The sequence below is a fragment of the Dipodomys merriami genome, unplaced genomic scaffold (assembly GCF_024711535.1).
Source record: "Dipodomys merriami isolate MVZ:Mamm:240054 unplaced genomic scaffold, mDipMer1.0.p SCAF_67, whole genome shotgun sequence".
Lineage (NCBI taxonomy): Eukaryota > Metazoa > Chordata > Mammalia > Rodentia > Heteromyidae > Dipodomys > Dipodomys merriami.
In genome coordinates, this window is record NW_027206257.1 from 6,451,184 (window position 1) to 6,473,779 (window position 22,596).

At 39.1% G+C, this 22,596-nt stretch overlaps 1 long non-coding RNA gene across 1 annotated transcript; it reads left to right on the top strand.

Annotated features, from left to right (window-relative positions):
• Positions 1–390: 390 nt before the first annotated feature.
• Positions 391–21,567, top strand: LOC138815781 (uncharacterized). The gene is made up of 4 exons (XR_011368468.1): positions 391–519; positions 20,075–20,281; positions 20,705–20,811; positions 21,546–21,567. It is a non-coding gene; the product is annotated as an uncharacterized lncRNA (long non-coding RNA).
• Positions 21,568–22,596: the final 1,029 nt, after the last annotated feature.

Sequence of the window (22,596 nt, forward strand, 5' to 3'; positions counted from 1 at the left end):
TCAAATCAAGTGCGTCATGCATGCGAGGCCAGCACTCTACCACTAATCACATTCCCAGTCATTGGGTCTTTTGTTGTTGTTGTTGTTGTTTTAAAATAGCATTTTACTATGTGTCCTTCTGTTGGCCTAAAACTTGGGCTGGTCTCAAGCTAACTTCTAAATCAGCCTCCCAAGTTCAGAGATTACAAACATTGACCACCATAGTCGGCACAAGATTCTTTGTGAGAGAATACTCTTTTCAGATATAGAAAGAGTTATTCTGTCTTCCTTGGACTGGATGTTTTTTGCATTCTGCACTGTTAATCACATTCCTTGTCCTGTTATGTTTCCCCTTCTAGATTAATTGAAATATTTCAGGTTCTGAACTTGAAGCTGCCCCTGCCATCCAACACCACCACATTCTTGTGGATAGCACTAGCTGGCCTCATGAGCATAGCAGCCAGCTGGAGCTCAGCTATCTGATGGCCTTGAACTTCAACAATGCAATCATTTCTGGGCACAGACTGAAAACTGTCATAGGTAAGTTTGATTTATTCCAGCCTATTCTCAGCTACTTGCCATTCTCAGCTTTGTATGCTTTAAATTCTGTTAAACATTCATTACTATTTCCCAGCATTCTCAAATGTAACATATATGTCTTACTTTAAAATTTATCCAAACATGCAAAAAATGTTAACGTAGTTACTGTCCGCCAGTGGCTCATGTTTGAAAACCTAGCTACTTTAGAGGTCAAAAACTGAGCATCTTGGGTTAAAGCAGCCCAAAATCCAGAAGTGGAGATGTGGCTCAAGTGGTAGAGTGTCAGCTTTGAGCAAAAAGACTAACCAAGTATAATTAGTCTACTTTGGACTCACTCATGGAAAACACACACACACACACACACACACACACACACACACACACACACACACACATACACACAATGTACATTCCCCTAGACTCCCTTTCTTGAGCAGTATTCAATGTCAATAACTTAATGCACGTTTTCCAAATTATTATGGTAGGGATTAAACTACATTTGTATTTATGACAATGCATTTTTTGTACTTTTTCTTTTTCATTTTTTGGTACTTATGTGAGAAAACAGTGTTTTGTGAAGACTAAACAGAAATCAATGTGTCAGTAAATAGATAGGTGACAGACTGAAAGATGCAGATAATACCACTTGAAATTTTATTTCTCCAAATTAAAATATATATACATATGTATGTATTTAAAATTTCTGCCAAGATTTTATTTCCATTAACAAAGATCTATTTGTTCCATTATATAAATTTAACATATTGTATGTTTCATAGTAGATTTATATTTATAGAATTTCTTAACTTTGGAAACAAGGTTCTGCAGTGTAGACCAGGCTTTCTTCAACTCGTAATTCTCCTGTGTCAGGTTCCTGAGTATTGGCTGGCATTACCATGTGGTAGCATAGTACCATGTCCAGCTATATTATTTATATTTTGTACAGTAGAATACTAATGTGAACAGCTTTAAGCCACATATCTTCATGAGCATGAATGAATTTCTTGCAGAAAATGTTATAAATAGAGTTACTGAGTAAAGCCAATAATGGTAGACATGCCTGTAATCCCAGCACCAAGGAGGATTGTAAGCTTTAGAGCAGCCTAAGCTACACAGTAAGTCCCTACCATAGCTAAGATATGGAACCAATGCAAATGTCCCTCAGTAGATGAATGGATCAAGAAAATGTGGTATATATACACAATGGAATTCTAGGCCTCCATCAGAAAGAATGACATTGCCCCATTTGTTAGGAAATGGAAAGACTTGGAAAAAATTATATGAAGTGAAGTAAGCCAGGCCCAAAGAAACATAGGTCCCATGGTTTCCCTTATTTGTAATATCTAGTATATGTATGAGTCAAGCAGAAAAGGTCAGATAATGTCATGTCAGGAAAATGAACCCTTAGATGTGTAATGTTTTTTTTCTTTCATGCATGTGTTTCTAACGCATTTATAAGATTATCTCTTTGTTGCTTTGTATGTCCCTCCCCCACAGTATAACCCCTGCTTTCACTATATTTGATGTCAGTATAACTTGTGGAGGAGATGGGGAAAAACCAGTTGTTTAAGGATACAGGTGGACCTGTTGCAACAATGAGAAGTACAAGTTGTCATGTCCAAAACGAGCTTTACAACGGCGGTGCGGGGGGGGGGGAGGGAAGGGAGGGAAGGAGAAGGATTAGGATTGGGGGGAGGGGGGAGACTGGGAAGGGATGTGAAGGGTAAACAAAGGAGGAGGCTGCAATGCTTGGTAAGAAATGTACGCATTATCCTGCTCAGGTAATTGTAACTCCTCTGTACAGTATGTTCACAAATTAAATTAAATTAAATTAAAAAAAAAACAACACTAGTGCACATGGAAAGCTGTGCAAACTGCCTCAGTTTAGTTATGAAGAATAACTCATGAGACAAAGAGTATGGTCATTTAATGTTATTTAAATAATAGTTATAATATTAAAGATGAACTATTGGTAAGTCTTCATATTTCCTGTTTGTATCCTTCTTTTTTCATGCATATATTTTTCTTTTTCTTTTTGTTATTGTGAAAATAACATACAGAGGGGTTACAATTACATGAGCAAGGTAATGAGTACATTTCTTTTTTTTCTTTTTCTTTTTTATACAATGAGCAAAGAGTAGAAGTTTCTAGATATTGTGAGCAAAGCATGATTGAGTAGGGATCTTTCTTTATTCCTTTCTGATCCAGGAATATGTGTTTCATGTGTAAGCAATAGTTCTGACTTAATATAATAAGGAATTAAACATTTCATTCTTTTTTTTTTTTGGTTGGTCATTGGGCCTGAACTGTGGGCCTGGGTGCTGTCGCTCAGCTATTCAGCTCAAGGCTAGTACCCTACGACTTGAGCCACAGTGCAACTTCCGTCTTTTATTTCTTCTTATGTGGTGCTGAGGAACCCAACCCAGGGCCTCATGCATGCAAGGCAAGCGAACTAACACTGAGTCACCTTTCCAGCCCCTAAAAATTTAATTCTTTCTTTTAATTTTAATTTTAATTTTTATTTTTTGTGAACATACAGAGGGGTTACAATTATATGGGCAAGATAATGAGTACATTACTTATCAAGAATTGCAGCCTCCTCCTTTGTTTACCCTTCACATCTCGTCCAAGCCTCCCCCGGCTCCCCAACTCAATCCTCCCCTCCCCCTCGCACCAAAGTTGTAAAGTTCGTTTTCGACATGACAACATGTACTTCTCATTGTTGCAACGGGTCCACCTGTATCCTTAAACGACTTGTTTTTCCCCATCTCCTCCACAAATTATACCGACATCAAATATAGTGAAAGCAGGGGTTATACTGTGGGAGAGGGACAAATAAAGCAACAAAAAAATAATCTTATAAATGCGTTAGAAACAAATGCATGAAAGAAAAAACACATTTAAAAACACAAGTCATTTAAGGATTCAGGTGGACCTGTTGCAACAATGACAAGTACAAAATGTCATGTCAAAACCAGCTTTACAATGTCGGTGTGGGGGGTGGGGGGTATAATTGGGTGGGGGGAGGGGGGAGGCTGGGAAGGGAGGTGAAGGATAAACAAAGGAGGAGGCTGCAATGCTTGGTAAGAAATGTATGCATTATCCTGCCCATGTAATTGTAGCCCCTCTGTACAGTATGTTCTCAAATAAAATTAAATTAAATTAAAAAAAATGTCATGTCAAAACCAGCTTTACAATGTCGGTGTGGGGGAGGAGAGGGGTATGATTGGGTGGGGGGGGGAGGAGGGAGGCTGGGAAGGGAGGTGAAAGGTAAACAAAGGAGGAGGCTGCAATGCTTGGTAAGAAATATATGCATTATCCTGCCCATGTAATTGTAACCCCTCTGTACAGTATGTTCTCAAATAAAATAAAATAAAATAAACAAAAAAAATACATAATGAAGGGCTCATTTTCCTAACATCATGTTATCTGACCTTTTCCGCTTGACTTATACATATACTAGATATTGCAAATAAGGAAAACCATGGGACCAATGTTTCTTTGGGCCTGGCTTACTTCACTTAATATAATTTTGTCCAAGCCTTTCCATTTCCTAACAAATTGGGCAAACTCACCCTTTCTGATGGAGGCATAGAATTCCATTGTGTATATATACCACATTTCCTTGATCCATTCATCTACTGAGGGGCATCTGGGTCGTTTCCATATCTTAGCTATGGTAAATAGTGCTGCAATAAACATAGTTGTGCTGGTAGCTTTAGTGTGGTCTTGTTTGTAAACATTTGGGTAAATGCCCAAAAGTGGGATTGCTGGGTCATACGGAAGATCTGTGTGAAGTCTTTTGAGGAACCTCCATACTGCTTTCCAAAGTGGTTGAACAAGTTCAACACTCCTACCAACAATGAAGCAAGGTTCCCTTCTGTCCACGTTCCCTCCAGCATCTGTTGTTGTTAGAGTTCTTGATTTTTGCCATTCTAACTGGAGTGGGGTGGTACCTTAATGTTGTTTTGATTTGCATTTATTTTATAGCTAGGGAGGTTGAACATTTCTTCATGTGTCTATTGGCCATCCTTCTTTCCTCTTCAGAGAAGTTTCTCTTTAAGTCTTTAGCCCACTTATTTATTGGGCAGTTATTTCTTTGAGGATTTGTTGTTGGGGGATTTAATTTTTTGAGTTCCAAGTATATTTTAGATATGAGACCCTTGTGCGTTGTATGGCTAGTGAAGATCTTCTCCCAATCCGTGGGTTTTCTATTCATCTTGCAAGCTATGTCCTTTGCCATGCAGAAGCTCTGCAACTTCATGCCATCCCATTTGTCCAACCTTTCTTAATTTCTTGTATTTCCGAGTCTCTATTAAGAAAATATTGGCTTGAGACAAGAAACCTAGGGTTTCTCCAATTCCATCCTGTAATGTTTTCAGAGTGTCTGTTTTGACTCTGACGTCTTTGATCCATTTGGAGTTCATTCTGGTGCAGGGTGATATATAAAGATCTAGATTTGGTTTTCTACAAGTAGTTAATCAATTTTGCCAGCAACGTTTACTGAAGAGGCTGTCTTTATTCCATTCTATTATTTTAACTCCCTTATCAAAGATTAGTTGGCTATAGGTCTGTAGGTTCATTTCTGGGTTTTCAATTCTATTCCATTGGTCCTGAAGTCTGTTCTTATGTCAGTACCAAGCTGTTTTTATTCCTATGGCTTTATACTAGAGTTTGAAATTTGGTATTGATATTCCTCCAGCAGTGTTCTTTCCGTTGAGGAGCGTTTTTGCTATTCGGGGTCTTTTATTGTTACATATGAATTTTTGGATTGGAATTTTGATAGGTATCACGTTGAATTTGTAGATAGCCATGGGAAGTATTGCCATTTTCACAAAGTTGATCATTCCAATCCAGGAGCATGGAAGGTTTTGACATTTGCTATTTTCTGTTTTGATTTCCTTTTTCAAGATTTTTAAGTTTTCATCATAAAGGTCCTTCACTTCTTGGGTTCAGTTAATTCCTAGGTATTTTATTTTTTGAGGGGCTATTACAAATGGAGTTGTTTTCCTAATTTCAGCCACCCTGTTCTGATTGTTGGCATACAGAAAAGCCATTGATTTTGGGGGGTTAATTTTATACCCTGCTACTTTGCCAAAGTTTTGAATCAGCTTGAATAATTAGGGAGTGGAGTCTATGGGATTCTTTAAATACAAGATCATGTCATCTGCAAAGAGGGAGAGTTTTATTTCTTCTTTCCCTATTTGAATCCCCTTCATGTCTGCATCTTGTCTTATTGCTGTAGCTAGGCATTCTAATACTAGATTGAAGAGAAGTGGAGAGAGTGGGCATCCTTGTCTTGTTCCTGAGTTAAGAGGAAATGGCTTTAGTTTTTCACCATTGAGTATAATGCTGGCTGTAGGTTTGTCATATACAGCCTTTATTGTATTGAGGAATGTTCCCTGGATTCCTAATTTTTCCAAAATCTTCATCACAAAAGGATGTTGAATCTTGTCGCATGCTTTTTTTGCATCTATTGAGATAACCATGTGGTTCTTGTTCTTGCTGCTGTTGATGTGATGAATATTATTAATTGATTTGCGTATATTGAACCAGCTTTCCATCCCTGAAATGAATCCTGTTTGCTCGTGGTGTATGATTTTTTGGATGAATTATTGAAGTTGATTGGACAAAATTTGTTGAGAAATTTTGCATCAATGTTCATCAAAGAAATGGGTCTATAGTTCTCTTTCTTTGATGAGTCCCTGCCTGGTTTGGGGATCTTTTGAAATCTTTTTCAATTTCATTGACGAGTTGAAGGAGTATTCGTGTGAGCTCTGCTTTGAAAGCCTTGTTGAATTCCGTTGTAAAACCATCTGGTCCTGGACTTTTCTTAGCTGGAAGGTCTCTTATTGCTGTTTCTATTTCAATGCTTCATATGGGCCTGTTAAGCTGGTTTAACTCATGTTGGTTTAGTTTTGGCATGTCAATATTTGCTAGAGAAAAGGTCCATTTCTGTCAAGTTCTCAAACTTATTAGCATAAAGTTTTGAGAAGTATTCCCTTATAATGTTCTGAATCTTGGTTGTTCTCATGGTGATGTTTCCATACTCATCTCTGAGTTTATTTATTTGGGTGTGTGCTCGTCTTTTTCTTATAAGATTTGCTAAGGGTCTGTCAATTTTGTTAAGTTTTTCGAAGAACCAACTCTTTGTTTTGTTGATACTTTCTATAGTTTTTGTGGATTCTAATTCATTTAATTCTGATTTAATTTTAATTATTTCTTTCTGTCTACTGGATTTGAGTTTACCTTGCTGCTCTTTTTCAAGGAGGTTTAGATGTGTCATTAAATTGTTGGTTTCAGATCTCTCCAATTTTTGATGTAGGAGCTCAGAGCTATAAACTTGCCTATGAGTACTGCCTTTGCTGTGTCCCAGAGGAGCTGGTAGTTTGTATGTTCATTTTTGTTGAATAGCATGAACATTTGAATTTCCTTTCTAATCTCTTCCATGACCCACTCGTGGTTCAGCATTGTGTTGTTCAGCCTCCATGTGATACCGGACTTTCTGTGGTGGCTTTTGGTGTTGAGTTCTAATTTTATTCCCTTGTGGTCAGAGAGAATGCAAGGTATAACTTCAATGTTTCTGAATTTAGACAGGTTTGCTTTGTGGCCTAAAATGTGGTCTATTTTGGAAAATATTCCATGTGCTGCTGAGAAAAACGTGTATTCTGATGCTGCTGGGTGAAATGTTCGGTAAATGTCTGTTAAGTCTAGTTGATCTATGCAGCTGTTTAGATCTGCGGTTTCTCTGTTGAGTTTTTGCCCAGTTGATCTGTCTAGTGGGGAGAGTGGTGTGTTAAAATCCCCAACAATTAATGTCTTTGGATCTATATGGGATTTGAGGGAAAGTAGTGTTTCTTTGGTAAATTTGGGTGCTCCATTGTTTGTCGAATAGATATTAGAATTGTAATATCCTCCTGAAGGAGAGATCCTTTAATTTGTATGTAGCGACCTTCTTTATCTCTTCTCACGAATTTTAATTTGAAGTCTATTTTATCTGATATTAGGATTGCAACTCCGGCCTGTTTATGGGGTCCATTTGCTTGGTAGATTTTATTCCAGCCTTTAACATTGAAAATGTGTTTGTTTTTATGGGCAAGATGTGACTCCGGAAGGTAGCAGATAGAAGGGTCTTGTTTTTTAATCCAATTAGTTGGTCTATGTCGTTTAATTGGAGAGTTCAGTCCGTTAATGATGATAGAAAGGACTGAGAGGTATTTGGGGGTTCCTGCCATGTTATCCACCTTCTTGGCGCCTGCAAAAACTAGGTTCTTCCTATCGTTCTTGGATTCTCAGTTTGGGTGCAGTTTCTTGGCCTTTATTGTGGTCTTGTTGGTTTTCTATGTATAGGACATCTTTAAGAATCTTTTGTAGGGCTGGTTTGGTGGAGATGTATTGTTTCCATTTTTCTTTGCTATGGAAGGTTTTTATTTGGCCTTCAGTTATGAAGGAGAGTTTAGCTGGGTACAGTATTCTTGGTTGATAGTTGTTTGTTTTTAGGGCATGGCATACATCATTCCGGGCTCTTCTTGCTTTGATTGTCTCTGCTGAGAAATCTGAGGTGATTCTAATTGGTTTCCCTTTATAGGTGATTAATGTTTTCTCCTTGACAGCTTTAAGGATCTTTTCCATGGTCTGAGTTGTTCCTGTGTGGATTATAATGTGACGGTGGGATGTCCTATTCTATTTGGAGTTCAAAAAGCTTCTTGTATCTGAATAGGCCTATCTTTTTGCATGTTTGGGAAGTTCTCTGCTAGGATCCTGTTAAACAAATTTCCTAGATCATTAACTTCTGTTTCTAGGTGCTCCTCTACACCCATTATCCTTAGATTAGGCCTTCTGATGGTGTCTTCCAAGTGTTGGATAGATCTGTCATATTTGTTGGACTTGTCTTGGATGGTTGTATGTTCTTTCTCTATAATATCTAGGCTGTTTTCAATCCCCGAGATTCGATCTTCTGCATGGTCTAACCTGCTGTCAAAGCTTTCTACTTTGTTTTTTATCTCTTTTCCTTCTAATTGGTCAGCTTTGATGGCTTCAAATTCTTTGTTGAAGCTTTGTTTTAGATCTTGTATGAAGTTCTTTACTTCCTTAATTTGGTGTTCAGTGTTTATTCTCAAATCACTTAGTTGATTGCTTATGATTTCCTTGTACTCCCATTCCTTCTGTTGGGCTCCATTCAGCATTCCCTTTGTGGTCTCCCTGACTTCCTTCAGCTCTTTGTTAATGGATTCCATGAATGCCTTTAGTGATCTTTGTGTATTCTCTTCCTGCTCTCTCAATTCCTGCATTACACTTTGATTAGCTTCCTCCCGTTCGTGGGAGTCCTGTAGTTCTCTTTGAGTGTTCTCAGCCTGCTCACACCATTCCTGCCTTTCTCTTTGAGTATTCTCAAGCTGCTCACGCAAATCCTTTATCAATTTTTGAGTAGCTTCCTCATGCTTGTGATATTCCTGTATAAACTTTTGGATTGCCTCCTCTGTCTCCCTATCACGCTCATACAGAGTCCTTTTTATGTTTTCAATCTTTTCCTTTATTATGTTTTCAATCTTTTCCTTTATCATGTTTGCCAGCAGTGTTTGTAGAGCTATTTAGAAATTGTCCTCTGGATTATTCATTATCTGTTCTGTCCCCTGATTATCAAGATTGGGAATTGAGATACCCGGATTTGCCATTTTTTTGTGTTTTTCCGGCTTACTCTGCCCATTTGAGATGAAAATAGCACCAGTTTTGTGCTACAACACTATCTTAAGGCAAGCATCAACCAAAGTCTGAATTTGTACACTCAATAGTCTACAGATACAATCTAGTTCAACAGATACATCTATTCAACATCAAACAACTATACATTAATGGGCTACGAACCGCAAAGAAGAATTTGGAAGACCAGAAATTATTAGGGTTAGGGAGAGATATGGATAAAAATTAGGAATAGATTGATGTGGGGAGGCTCAGAGAGAGTTTACTAAGTCCTAATCTCAAAGCAGGAAATAGGTAGGGTAGGATGAAAATAGAGAGGGAGAAAAAAAGAAGAAAGGGAAAGAGAAAAGAAAAGAGACCAGAAGAAATAGAAAAGTAAAAATTAATAAAATTATGTAGACCCGATAACTATCTATTTAGAGAAGAAGGTGAATATATTGAGAGAAGGGGAGGGACATAAAGGAGATGTGAAAAACCTAAAAATAAAAATGCTTAAAATATTATATAGGTATAAAGAGGTAGTACTGCTATTAAGGAATTTAAGTCTTAGAGGTTTTGAATTGAGTGATAAATTTCTGGATTAAGTGTGTACACAATGGGGGATAGGGTCTAATAGTCAACTAAGGGTTTATCTGAGGATGTGCAGGACAAGAATTAAGTCACATAAAGAAGAACGAAAGAGAAGAGAACGTGAAAAGGATAAGAAAAGAAGAAAAAAGATGAGAAGTTCAGTGGAGGTAAACAAAAAAGAAAGAGATAATTAAAATAGAAAAAAGAGAGAAAGAAAACAAAAAAAGAAAGAAAAACGCACACTCACGTATCCCTAAAATAAAAATTATAAGAGGAAAAAAAATTTCTGGAAAACAATTTTTTTTCAAAAAAGGCAAAAATTAAGGATTAAAAAAAGTTTTGGAAAAGAAAAAAAAATTTTATATAAGGTACCAAAAAAAAATTTTTTTAAAGAAGAAGAAGAAGAAGAAGAAGAAGAAGAAGAAGAAGAAGAAGAAGAAGAAGAAGAAGAAGAAGAAGAAGAAGAAGAAGAAGAAGAAGAAGAAGAAGAAGAAGAAGAAAAGTTCTTTGATTTTTTTGGGGAGGGGTGGGAAAAATCCTGTATCTCCCTTGTGTCTGTAGCCAGCCTTTTGTTGGAGTCTCTGGTCTGCTTGTGGTCCTGTGGCTTGGTTGGTTTCTTAAGTCAGTTTGTTCGAACAGGCAGACAAATGCTCTGCTTTACCCAGGATTTGGCGATCCTCCTCCCAGGTTAGTTCATTTGGAGGCAGATCTACTTCGAGTATCACAAAAGAGGGGGATGCAGTGATGAGGCTAGGTTCTGGGTAGAGTTGAGGCCTTTCAACAGACAGTAGCTTTTCCCGGGGGCTAGTTTTTGAAAAACTCACAGAGCCCAGCCTGGAGCCATTCTCAGGGTTTCTGTTTACTGAATTTCAATTGATTGTTGAGGCTGCTAGAGGAAGGGGCAGCCTCTGGCTCTGATTACCCAGTGAAGAAAGTCACTCCTAGGGCTGGTGCCCGAGCTGTGTGACTTTTCCCTGGGTGGAGCTGAGTCTGGCAGGTCAAGTTAGGTTCTTGTGACCTGCTAAATGACTCTAGATTTCTTCCAATGCCTGAGTTGGAGCTAGCAGCTCCACTGAGCTTTGTCGGTATCCAAGATGGAGATCTCTGGTGCTGGGGGTAGGGGTGGCCTTCCCTCCTCTGCTCCCTGAGAAGGAGTGAAGATGTCAGGCTTCTACTCATGCCGAGTCTTGGTTCCTGGGTTGTGTCTGGTCTGCAAACTGCAGGATGAAGATGTCCACTCCTTGTCAGTTCTTGCTGGTGTTGAGTAGAATCCGCTCGCCTGCTGCGTCTGGCTTCTTCATCCCAGACTCTCTGTGGCTCAGGTATGGCTCCTGTGCTCACCCGCCGCCACCTCCACAGCTGCCGCTGCTGTGGCAGCTGCTGGCAAGAGCTCAGAAGTGTCTCCTTGCCTGGGTTTCCCCTCTCTGGCCTAACTCTCTGTCCTGTGATGGCACACTTGGTGTAATTCTCTGGCTTAAGACTGTTCACTGGAACTCTAAAACTGCTTTCTATGGGAGAGCTTGCTTAGATTCCAGCTTCTCCTCCGCCATCTTCCTGGAACACCCCCCCCCAAGTTAGGGTGTTTCTAATGAGTGGCTGCTTCCAAGTTCTTTCAAAAGGAGAACAGATATTATCTAAAGAATATCCATAAAAGGATATTTTGCCAAGCTAGGGTGTACTAAAGGCTCTTGACCAATCATGCACATCTCTAGAGACACAGGTTCCATTCCTACTCACCAGCTCTAAGGCATGTAAACAAGGACTTCTCCCTCTTTTTCTTGGTCTCATGGGTCATGCATTCCTCCATCTGAATTTGTAAGCTCCAGAAGAATATATAAGCAGAAGAGCAAGTCTGAAGAGGGCATGTTTAGCTTGACATACTGTGTAAGTTCTTTCAGGGTTTCTTGGTTCTTGTGGTCATAGAAATCATCAGGGCAGAAGAGCATCCTCATAGGGAAGATGGAACAAATCATGCTGTGGGCATATTGGTGATAAGGAAAATGAGAGCCCGCCCTCCCCATCCTGAGCCTTGTACTAAAGCATTTTTCTGGCAGGACGTGCATTTTGGGAAGTGGGAAGAGACTCCTGCAAGCAGGATGTTCCTCACAACCCACTTCTAGGAATTTCTCAAATACAATCCTCTATAATTCTGCATGTGCTAGGAAGAGAAAGTTGTTTCCCCACTGAATCTGACTTGTTATACACAGTCCTCCTTGTCATCCATGAGAGTCCAAAACCACAAACACATCCACAACTGTGTAATCTGCTATCCACTGAAGTGGCAAGCCTCAACCCCCTGGTAAAAATCACAACTGGTGTGCAAAGAAGAAAGTTGACTTTGATTCAGAAACCTCAAAGATACCCAGTTTTCAAGGACTGAACTTATCTTTGTGCCAACATCCACTTACTTCTTCATCTTTTTCATCTTCCTCCCAGTTACAGTAGAAGGATCTATACCAATGGAAGGGGAGGAGGATGCTAACTCTATGCTTCTCCTTTTCTGAACTAACAGGACACACATGGGACTGGCTAAGTCCCAAATGGCAATGTAAACATGACAGACAAAAAGTGGAGGTATGTCTATACAATTTCAAGGAAATTCTGTGAGGATGTTTATATGCATCTGTCCAAATAAGTGCACAATGGCTCATGCCTCTAATCCTACTAATCAGGAGGGTGAGATCTGAGGATCACAGTTTGAACCCAGTCTAGTTTGTAAAATTCTAAAGACACTTATCTTCAAGTAACCAGTCCAAGGCCAGACCTGGAACTGGGGCTCAAATGGTAGAGTGCTAGGAATGGGACAGCACTCAGGCCCCAAATTCAAGTTGCATCCTTGCTTCTTTCTATATTCCCTCAAAGGCCTACAAGATAGTGATTTCCTAGGTGAGGGTGGACTTTGGGTGGGGCTGACTCATTTCTTTAATCCTAGTCTCTCAGCAAGCAAACTGCTAAGGCTCCACTAGCTCCTGAGGCAAATGAAATATTCTGGCAGCCCAGTCCTAAAGAATTAACTTGGAGTGCACTTCTTTGTCTCAAGCCAATTTCCTGTGATAAGACCTCAGTGAAACAGTTTCAGAGAAGTATCAAGTATTCCAATAATCTGCCGGGGGGGGGGGGTATCATCAGCCCTGGGTTTGAAAGAAGAACACTCATTTTTTAAACAGAATATCCAGCAACTGCTCCATTGTTCCCAATTCTCTATAGTGGTGGAGGAAGTTTCCAACACAGAAGAAATCACCTTTCTGGTAGGCAGGGAACAGGTCCATTGCCAACATTTACAACAAGCCTGAATCCAAGCTGCATATATTATAAGGCACATTCAGGTTTTGGGCTGACTCATTGTCACACTGAGGTGGTAAAAAGAGTGGATCTTTGAAACATGGAAAATGGAGTACACTTCAAAGTGAGTAACAGAGTGGATTGAAAAGTGCATAGTAAATTTTTCTCAGTATACACATATAAAAGCACACAAGAAGAAGGTTGTACTGTAGGCTAGGATGAGATTAAATAGGTTTCCTGTCATACTTACACCTGGCCTGAGTTGCCTTGTGATTCCCTTGGTTTATTTTATAAAAAGGCCTGAGACATTGGATTCATGGTTTGGCACTGATCCAATGTCTGTATCATCGAGTGCAGCACTCATACCACTCATGCCTGAGACCTGAGTCTCTTGAACTTTGAAAACAACACAGGAACATCTTTCTTGTTCCCGAGCTACAGGCCACGTGAGCTGGCTTGAGCTGACTGTCGGTTACAGTTGCCTGTCTCTCAGAGTTCCATATTCTATTCCATTGTAAGGGAGGCAGTGTCATCTCTCAGAGCCCAATGATCAGAGTTGCTTGCTCACATAAGAACATTCCAAAGACAACCTGGAGGCTGAAATCTCCCCTCCAACATCACTCTGTACACATGTGGACATGATCAAATCCAAACATCCTCAGCTAGGCCTACAAGCCAGCATGATCTCAGCCACAAGGAACCCTTCCTAGGTCAGACCCATGCCTTATTTGTCACTATTCCTTTCATCCTTCACAAATCATTTTGCCTCTCAGGGCCTTCTCAGCCTGCCATTTGATTCTTGGATGTATTTTTGACATCTACTTCTTAGGACATTGTTAGGTTTTTATTTCCTAATCTTCTGTTTGCTCTTGAAGCCCGTGTGTGCTGTCATGTGGAAAATCGTACAAGTATTGAAAAACAAACCTTACACCTATAGTCAGACATTTTTATGGGTGTTCATTCTTGTAAGATAAAAGACTATTCTTGATAATTTTCTCATATCTTATGACAGAGGTGAGGGGGAGAAGGGAAGAGGTGCTGCATTGTCTTCTCATAATTCAAAATACAATAGTTGAAGGAATGTAAGATTTAAAGATAAAAGCTATTTTCCTGTCCTTTTTATAAGCTAGTCGTTTATAAAGTATTCCTCACTAAAGTCTTGTCATCTGTGTCCCACGAACTATCCTCCTCATTCAAAATAATCAGGAAAAACTTTCACAAATAAGTGGGCTGTTGTCTAATCTCCGGATAAGAATTTAAGATATAACATTGCCTGCGAATCTGTGTGTGTACATGTGTGTGGGAGGGTGTGTGAATGTATGTGAATGTGTGTTTGTGCATATGTGTGTTTTAGGACTTGAACTCAAGGGCTATATGACATTCCCGAGCATCATTCCTTTGAGTGTAGTGCTCTAACAATTGTGCCACAGTTCCACTGCAAGTTTTCTGTAGTGAACTGGAGAGGAGAGACTCATAAAATTTCCTGCTCAGGCTGTCTGAACTAAATCTCAGGTCTCAACCTCCTGATTAGCTAGAGTTCTAATTATGAGCCTCCAGAACCTGGTGATAAAACTGTTACTGGCGGCAGTGGGGTTGCAAGTTTCAGTCCAGCTTCATAACATTCTATATCATAAAACAGCAACAGTAAAAACCTATATCAAAATACAATAATAAGATATACTTAGAATACAATTTAGTGATATAGTCTGCTAGCATAACTTTCAGGAATCTGTGTTCTTAATGATTTAGCATCACAAAACCAGACAAAATGAGATAATTTCAGTAGACTCTCCAAATTTTTTAATCCATCATATAATAATTTCAAAACATTATAATAAACTGGAAAACATTCATACTTATTAGGAGAATGTAAAAAAGATAAACGATGGCAGATTATGAAATGGAACATTCTACACTGCAGGAAAATTATTGTCATGATGGATATGTGGTGGTATTGTCATCGTGAATATATGATAATGTTCTTCAGAGCAGCAATAGATAAATATATATTTACTAAATATAGTCTAATTTGTCTCGATCTCTATCAACTTCCAATCTTCTACTGCACATTATCAGTTTATTCATGTTTATGGTATATTCCAAAATAACTAGCAGAGTCAGGTTACCAAATTCATTAGCTTCAATGTTTTAGGAGATAAACCTGCTAATTATATTGACTATTTAATATATTAAACATGTAGTGTGCTATCATTGTACTCTCTAAGTATGTACCTACAATTCTTCAAAGTGAAACGGAATACAAGGTTTTGCCTGTAAAGCTAGCTATTTGGGACATCAGTTTCAGACCAGTGTAGTTTTACCTTCAATGCTCCCAAAACCTAGCTATGCGTAATGGAATACATCTATCATCTCATGTCCATGGGGAGCTGAGAGCAGGAGGACTTCAATTTCATGCCATACTAGGCAAGAACTTCCATATGGCTCCATCTCAACCAAAGAAGGTTCAACACTGGCAGCACCTATAACCCCCACCTAGGTGAAAATAAAAATAAGAGCAATGTAGTATAAGAAACAAACAGTATTAAAACATGCTAATACAAACCATCATAAACAACACACGTAGTTCTTGTTTCTTATACCTGTAATCCTACCTATAGCTAGGATTATATATGTGAGCCAGAGGCACCAAGCAGTTCATCATTTTAAAAATGACTATTTGAAGCCAGGAGCCAGTGTCTCATGCCTGTAATCCCAGCTACTCATGATTCTGAGATATGAGGATCACAGTTTAAAGACAGCCCAGGAAGAAAAGTCCCCATAAGACTCTAATCTCCAATTAATTACTGAAAAAGCAAATGTGGCTTTGTGGCTCAATTGATAGAGTGCTAACTAACTTGAGCTCAGAATCTCAGAGACAGTGTCCAGGTCCTGAGTTCAAGCCCCACAACTGACAAAAAAAAGCATTTTAATGTCTGAATTTTTTTATTGTGAAAATACAGTACAGAGGGGTTACAACTACATGGGCAAGATAATGAGAACATTTCGTATCAAGCATTGTAGCCTCCTCTGTTTCCCCTTACCATCCCTTCCCATCCTCCCTCAATCCTCCCACCTAATCCTCCCCCCAACCAAAGTTATAAAGTTCATTTTCGACATAACAACTTGTATATATCATTGTTGCAATGGGTCCACCTGTATCCCTATTTAAACGATTTGTTTTTGCCCTTCCCCTATACAAATTTTACCAACATCAAATACAGTGAAAGCAGGGGTAAAGCCGTGGGGGAGGGACATGCAAAGCAACAAAGAAATAATCTTATAAATAAATGTGTTAGAAAAAATCGCATGAAAGAAAAAAAAACATTTGAATACATATCTTAGGGTTCATTTCCCTAACATCAAATTATCTGACCTTTTCTGCTTGACTCAAACATATACTAGTTACTGCAAAAAAGGGAAAACATGGGACCTATATTTCTTTGGGCCTGGCTTACTTCACTTAATATAATTTTTTTCTAAGTCTTTCCATTTCCTAACAAATGGGGCAATGTCATTCTTTCTGATGGAGGCAAAGAATTCCATTGTGTATATATACCACACTTTCTTGATCCATTCATCTATTGAGGGGCATCTGGGTTGGTTCCATATCTTAACCATGGTAAATAATGCTGCAATAAATTGTCGTACTGGTAGCTTTAGTGTGATCTTGTTTGTAAACATTTGGGTAAATGCCCAAAAGTGGGATTGCTGGGTCATAGGGGAGCTCTATGTGGAGTCTTTTGAGGAACCTCCATACTACTTTCCAAAGTGGTTGAACAAGTTTACACTCCCACCAACAATGCAGTAAGGTTCCCTTCTCTCCACATTCCCTCCAGCATCTGTTGTTATTTAGAGTTCTTGATTTTTGCCATTCTAACTGGGGTGAGGTGGTGTCTCAATGTTGTTTGAATTTGCATTTCTTTTTTGGCTAGGGAGGTTGAGCATTTCTTCATGTGTCTATTGGCCATGCTTCTTTCCTCTTCAGAGAAGTTTCTCTTTAAGTCTTTAGCCCACTTATTTATGAGGCAGTTGTTTCTTTGAGGATCTGTTGTTGGGGGATTTAATTTTTTGAGTTCCAGGTATATTTTAGATATGAGACCCTTGTTTGTTGTATGGCTAGTGAAGATCTCCCAACCCGTGGGCTTTCTATTGATCTTACTAGCTAAATCCTTTGCCATGCAGAAGCTCTCCAATTTCATGCAATCCCAATTGTCCAACCTTTCTTTGATTTGTTGTGTTTCCAGGTCTCTATTAAGAAAATTTTGAACTGTGCCAAGGAGACCTAGAGTTTCTCCTATTCCATCCTGTAATGTTTTCAGAGTGTTTGCTTTGACTCTGACGTCTTTGATCCATTTGGAATTGATTCTGGTGCAGGGTGATATATAAGGATCTAGCTTTAGTTTTCTACAAGTAGTTAATCAATTTTGCCAGCATCTAATGTCTGAATTTCTTGTGAACTAAAATGAAAGCTGTGGTATACAATTCTACAGACTACTGCAGATTTAATTATATTTGTAGTTAGAAAAAGTAGCAGCACTTGAACAAAAGACATTTTTTTCATAAACTAGGGCAGACTGGTCTCTAATTGGAGGACATTGCTACACTCATACGTAGTACTTTTTGGTTGTTTTTTGTTTTGTTTTTAGAACAGGACGATTGAACTTCTTTCTGCCAGTGGCCATTTGGGTATGTCTGACTTCATTCACAGGCCATGCAGAATTAACAGTAAAGACAGGACAAAGTCAACTGGCAGTAAACTTACTTGTCTTTATGCCATGTTCCAAATAATTTGATTAGCGTATATGTCCCTATAGCCTATAGTTTCCTATTCCTGCCTTCCTCAAAATACAAGCATTTCCACCAGTTCAGATTTGAGCCAGGCAATATTCAGTATTAGTGCAAGAGTCGAGGAAAATTGTAACACAACCAGGGAAGCATGCAACCAACACTTCAGTAGCTGGACACTGGGAATTCAGGCCTATAATCCGAGCTACTCAGGAGGCTGATGATCACAGTTCAAAGCCAGCTCCAGTGAGAAAATCTGTAAGACCCTTCTCTCCAATTAACAATCAAAAATCCATAAAGGGAACCGGGGCTCCAGAGGTAGAGTAGCCTTGATTACAAAACCTCAAGGGCAGCACCCAATTCTGAGTTCAAGCTGCAAGTCAGGCACAAAAACAAAAACAATCAAAAACAACAACAAAAAAAAAACAGAAACTGGGAGAAAGCTAAGGAAAGGATAGCATTGCCTACAAGAAAAATGTACACATTACATGTTTTGTGAAATGGTAAACTCACTGTACACACCTGAGTAACAATTACATTTAAAAAAGAATGTGGGAAATTCCAAAGCCATAGGGCCTTATGATGTGCATCTGCTTTCCAGAATTTCAAAGTCCCATCATCTGAGCAGGTATCACATAGCCCAGGGTGATTAGAAAGTATGAAGGCAGAGATTTTTTCAGATTGGCCCAGCAAATCTTTGATTACTTTAAGCAAAAAAAGAAAAGAAAGCAAACCAAACAAAATAAACTTTAAGGTTAATTATGCTGCTATTAAAGATTCAGATGTTGGTACACTTTGTAGAGGGAAAGGGAAAATACAAATTCTTCATATAAGGATACAGGTGGACTCATTGCAACAATGAGATGTACAACACATTATGTCAAAAAACGAACTTTACAATTTTGGCGTGGGAGGTGGGAGATGGGAAGGGATGGGAAGGGGAAACAAAGGAGGAGGCAACAATGTTTCATAAGAAATGTACTCATTATCTTGCTCATGTAATTGTAACTTCTCTGTACGTTATTTTCACAATTTAAAAAATTGAAAAAAAAAGATTTCAGGCAGATTTATACTGGTAAATGATGAGTTAGTACATATGTTTTGTAGATACTGAACTCAAATGTGTCAGAAAAATATCCTTGGATTCATAACTAGAAACTGTGAAGTGTAAGGTATATTAATTAGGTAAGTTTCATTAGGTAGCCAATGAAGAAAACAACACATGGTATTCAGTCAGGTAAATTAGTTTATTTTTATGTATTGATTTATTTTTGGTCCAGTTGTGGGGCCTGAACTCTGGGCCTGGGCGCTGTCCCTCAGCTCTTCAGCTCAAGGTTAGCTCTACCACTTGAGCCACAGTGCCACTTCCAGCTTTTTTCTTTTTGCTTATTTGGTGCTGAGGAATCGAACCCAGGGCCCCATGCATGCAAGGCAAGTGCTCTACCACTGAGCCACTTTCCCAGCCCCTAAAGTAGTTTATTTACTGAACTGCTGCCCATGCCATACATGGTGGAGAGGCATGTAGAAAAGGGGGGGGGTGTTGGTGACCCAACCTAGGGCCAAGTCGTATCTAAGCCAAAGACCAGATGAGGTATGCCCAGGTTGGGGAAAAGTCTGACCACATTGGATCTGGATGTGACCTCGGGGCCTGGGACTCTCCTCTGGTCAGATGGAAAGTGTGACCAGTAGCTGACCAGGTTGTGACTTAATGGGGGGGAGGGGTGAGGTGGCTGCCTTCAGGAGTCCCAGATAACTAGGTAACACATAAAGGGTGGAAACTTAGCAAAGAAGTGGGGAGGTGTCTGCATAGGGTCTGCATGGCCTGGGGCAGACCTAATACCAAATACAAGTAGTACCTCTGCCATGTAATTCCTGACTCCAAACCATTCATTCTCAATCATTTCTTCCTTCCTTCCTTCCTTTCTTCCTTCCTTCCTTCCTTCCTTCCTTCCTTCCTTCTTTCTTTCTTTCCTTCCTTCTTTGTTCCTTTGTTCGTTTGTTCATTCCTTCCTTCCTTTCTTTTCTCTCCCCATCTCTCCTCTCTCCCTCTCTCTACCAATCTCTCCTCTCCTTCACTAAACCTCCCTCTCTCCCCTACCCCAGTATTCTCAACTCTCAAATAATGAACACTTGCTGAATTGAACTCACAAGCTGGGAAGAGTAGCTCAATGGGCAAATATGAAATTTAGTTTAATGTTTCCTTACATCTCTACCACAGATCACTGGAATCAAATAATGTACACTCAGCAGCATGCCATCTCAAGCTATTTGGAGGAGGAAAGCAAGCATGTTTTCACTGCATTCTGTGAGGTCCACTCTGGGAAGGTGGGGCAGACTCCTCCCTCCTTTTGGCTAAATCTTAGCCCAGTTTCTGCATCAGAAGAGGTGACTGCCTCGAAGTGAACCAGTTACCTAAGTGACTCAGGTACTGGGCAGAAACCTAGCCTCTTGTGATACTGAGATTAATGGCATGATTCAACATGATTCACTAGTTTGTTGAGGCTGGGACTTCCTAAATTTTTGGTTAGGCTATGTTCAAATTGTGATCTATTTATTTCTGATTGCTAACCATGATTATAGATGTGAGCCAGTACATCAGATCATTCAAAGTCCTTTATCATGCATGGAAGACATGAGGTTTCCCAAATGACATACCAGTTGACAGACAGCAAAATAAGTCATTAATTCTGGTTAAGATGTGTTTTTAATGTGAAACAAAATTTACTTAGCAAAATATGACTACTGTGATTATACTTTTAAACTTACCCTACATTTTAATATCAAATCACCTATATTAGCCAATGATTAACTCAAATTACCGGTAATCATTTATTTCTGTCTTCTACAGATAGGCAGAACTGGATCACACACTATTAACTAAAGTGGTAGAATTTGAGAAGATCACACTTCTGAGACATTCTAGGAAGGAAAGTATCACCCATATCCACCTACTAGGTAGGGATATTGGAATGCAATTATGATCCCTGCTTTTTAGGCTAGGTGCAAAAATTGCTAATCTATGAGTAAAGTAACTTAAACAAAAAGGATTGGTGTAGTGACTCCAGTGGTGGAGTACCTGTCTGGCAAACACAACATCAAAACTCAAATCAACTTCCTAAAATTAAAATATGAAAAAGAAAGAACGAACAACTCATGTTGAACATGTGTTCAATGTAAAGATTTACAATAAATTATTGTAGTTATAATACCATCATTTATTTCTAGGGACAAACACATTTTGTGTCAAGCCTAAATGAAAAAATAACACACTATATACGCTTTGTATATGCTTTGGTAAAACACAGGTCTGGCTTACAATGGTGAACCCTTAAGTTTGCATGTGCAGTGGTGTTGCAGGGTTGTTAAAGTTTATGGAAGTCCATCTTTTTGATGAACTTAACATGAAATTACCTAACCAAACAGTTCATTGGACGGATACTGCTGATACACACACACACACACACACACACACACACACACACACACACACACACACACACACACATGTATGTGTTTATATATTAAGTGATACATGAATAAAATTAATGATGAATAAACTCAGTGAACAGATACCTTTCCCAAATAATTATTTTACCTGAATAAATTCATGTCTTAAACTCTCCAATCACACTTACATAGCTGCTGATTCCCATCAGCTTTTTTATGATACTTTTTTCTTTGTTTTTCAGATGAAAAAACCTGCCAATAAATATACCTGTATGACATTCCTTTCTTTAAAAAATGAAAATGATGTTGTGTAATCTGGTTGTTTATGTGTCATCAAAATAATTTTTTATAATTTCAAGTACATATTGTCTTAGACTTGGATCTCACTCATTTTCTTCCAATAATACCTATAGGAAGGGGAAAATGAAGGATCATTCTGTTACTTTGTGAGCTTCTGTTATTAATCATTGCAATAAGTATTATGAAAATGAAACTCTGAAATTATTTGGAGATTATTTGTAAGTTACTTTTCTACACACTCATGCTACTCCCTCAACTAAATCACAGAACTTAAAATAAGTAACATTTTAGCTGGGAGCCAGTAGCTGATGTCTGTAATCCTAGCTACTCAGGAGCTAAGATCTGAGTATGGTAGTTCAAAGCTAGCCTTAGCAGGAAATCTGTGACACTCTTACCTCCAATTAACAGCCAGAAAAACTGAAGTGGCCCTGTGGCTCCAGTGGTAAAGTGCTAGCCTTGATCTTAAGAGCTTAGGGACAGTGCCCAGGCCCATGACCATGAAAAAGAAAAACAAAAAAGGAAAAACAGGGGGGAAGCAACATTTTAAAGCTTATGTATAAGGGGGGACCAAGATGGCGACGGGCAGTAGGGAAACGCCACAGCTCTCTCCAACCAAAAAGAGAGTTCGAGTTCCAACGCTTAATCTCCCCAAGAGACAGAAAACAACAAAAAGATGAACACTCAGAGAAAAACCAGAGGTGGAAAATAACAAAAAAGAAAGAGAGGAAAAGAAGAATTTCAGAACAGAAAAAAGCGAAGACCCCTCCCCCAACCTTTACTGGCCGCACTCCAGGCTGGGGCCGGAACCAGGCCCGGGGATCCAGCGCCTGAACAACACGACCAACTCCTCCCAACTGAAGTAAAAAGCTGAGCATACGCCTCAACAGAGGGGAGAAAACCAGGAAACAACACTCCCCGGGAAGCACGCCTGTGACAACAAAAGACCTGGAGGCCCAGGACAAGAGAAGCACAAACACCACCAAAACTCCACCC